Raw genomic sequence first — 2500 nt, 5'->3', positions numbered from 1 at the left:
TTTGCCAATAGCGTTTTCCCCCAAAGCAGTCAATGCCCTGTCTCTCGAACAAATCCAGTATGATAAACAGAATTGTACAATTGTAGAATCAACAACCATTACCTGAAGATCTAGTCATCAGCCCCATCCACATGTAATATGCGGCTTCTGTTCAAACGTGTGTGTGTGTGTGTGTGTGTGTGTGTGTGTGTGTGTATCCACAAGTTTTTTTTTTATATTGATAATTATGCACTTGTATGTATCCTAATTTCTACTGTATCTGTGTTTGTATATGATATTCGATTTATGTTCGTACCTTGTTATGTACTACCCCCCCCCCCCCCCCCTCCCTACCAATATTCCTTGTGACCCCGGTACACTTGGTAATAAAGACCTATTCTATTCTATTCTATAAGCATGCACTCAAGGCCTAACTAAGCGCGTTGGGTTATGCTGCTGGTCAGGCATCTGCTTTACTGATGTGGTGTCGCGTTTATGGGTTTGTCCTCACGCAGTGACGCCTCCTTGAGAAACTGAAAGCGACCTGTCGCTCAAAGGAAACTGACGTGGCCATCATCAACTGTGCACAGGTGGCAGGACGGCCCGGTGGCCACGACGTCCTACTAGGAAGTGGTGGGGGGTCTTCGGGTTCGAATCTCGCAGGACGAGGAGTGTTTACTGCCTCCACCCACTCCGCCTTAAAGCTGTGAACGTGGCGCTGACGGGCGCAACAGCCGAGTGGTTAAAGCGTAGGACTCTCAATCTGCGGGTCCCGGGTTCGAATCCCGTTTACAGCACCTGGTGGGTAAAGGGTGGGGATTTTTTTTTTCCGATCTGCCAGGTCAACCGCGTAATCTATGTCAGTGTTTTGTGGGTTACGGAAACTTAAATATATATCTGCCCGGCATGCATCCCGGCCCCCGCCCCCCGAAAACGGAGTATGGCTGCCTACATGGCGGAGATAAAACAGTCATACAGGTAACTGAACTGAACTGACACTATACAACACTGAATTACACTACACTACAAAACACTACACTACACTTACACTACACTACACTACAATCCAATCCACAATGTATTTTTATGATGTGTTCGTATTGATATGACGTGTTTCGGTGTTACATGCTTAAACAATCATTATATGTTTTATATATGGTTTGGACACAACACTCGACACACCAGCTTGTCCAAAACAATCATGCAAGGCACCATCGAGGGCGGGAGAAGAAGATGAAGACAGCGGAAGAACTGGCATGAGAACATCAAACAATGGACCGGACTCCACACACGGGAGCTGCTGCCAGCGGCTGCCGACAGAGACAGATGGAGAAGGGAGGTTGCGTCTGCGGTCCTCAGGCTTCCCCCAACGACTACTTTGTAGTTATGGGCTGAGGTGGGGTGAGGTGAGGTTGATATATTTATATGTACTTTGTTATGTGATCGTATTGATATGATGTGTGTCGATGTCACATGCGTAAATAATCATTATACGGATTGTATGTACTTTGTTTCCTGTGTACTGTTCAAACCTTGGAGACGAACGACTGGGGGAGGGGGGGGGGGGGGTGGGGGGGGGGGGGGAGGGGTGGAGGGGGGTGCGGGGGTTGGGTGGGGGCAAAAGACACAGTACCCGCCTGCCACATGGACTTTTTAAGCAAATGACAAAGTACTAAAGTGCCGCTTATCCCTTAGTAGTTTAGTTTACTTTGATTATGTTTTTCCTTTCTGTTCCATTTTATTTGTTTTGCACCATTTTTTTTTGTTCTGATTTGTACTTGTCATGTCACTAGAGCTTTACAGCTAATGACATTAAACATTTCAGTGTTGAGTGTTCAATACAATACAATACAATACAATACAATACAAGGCAACACACCACAAAGCATCACAACAAGACAGCATACAATGCAACAAAGTCTGACCGGAGCCTTGAAGAGGACGGATCACTCCTGCGGAAACCCCGCTGATAGAATCTCCCCATGCATGTCAGCATTCACCGCAGTCCATGTTGTCCATGTCCTGTTGATACTGATGGCCTGAAACACGCCAAGAAAAAAACAAACAACAAAATTAGCACAAATATCTATAAAAAGGCACTTCAAAGTGAACATCGTCTATACAATGCTGAACTGACAGTTTCAGTTTCGATTTCTCAAAGAGGTGTAACTATCTTCAGACAAATCCATGTGTCAACAACCATCTACCTGAAGATCTAGTCATCAGCCCCATCCACATGTAATATGCAGCTTCTGTTCAAACGTGTGTGTGTGTGTGTGTGTGTGTGTGTGTGTGTGTGTGTGTGTGTGTGTGTGTGTGTGTGTGTGTGTGTGTGTGTGTGTGTGTGTGTGTGTGTGTGTGTGTGTGTGTGTGTGTGTGTGTGTGTGTGTGTGTGCATCGTGTGTAAAGAAAGTTGAATAAAAGACACGAATGCTAATTTTTTTTCTCTCTATTTTTTTTCCCCAACACGCCACGTTGCGACCTTGACCTTGACCTATGAACTTGTCTGTTTACACAGACT

The 2500-nt window shown here is 45.6% G+C and overlaps 1 protein-coding gene across 1 annotated transcript in view; it reads right to left on the bottom strand.

Moving 5' to 3' along the window:
- LOC143290145 (nociceptin receptor-like) overlaps positions 1-2500 on the bottom strand; it is a 388332-nt gene that overhangs the window by 277841 nt on the left and 107991 nt on the right. The window contains exon 2 of the mRNA XM_076599447.1: positions 1905-2018. The gene's annotated coding sequence lies outside the window, so the exon portion shown is untranslated. The remainder of the gene's footprint in view (positions 1-1904; positions 2019-2500) is intronic.

Source organism: Babylonia areolata, chromosome 15 (assembly GCF_041734735.1).
Source record: "Babylonia areolata isolate BAREFJ2019XMU chromosome 15, ASM4173473v1, whole genome shotgun sequence".
Classification (NCBI taxonomy): Eukaryota; Metazoa; Mollusca; class Gastropoda; order Neogastropoda; family Buccinidae; genus Babylonia; species Babylonia areolata.
The sequence above is the reverse complement of the archived record's forward strand: the minus strand, read 5'-3'. Positions and strand labels throughout refer to the sequence as shown.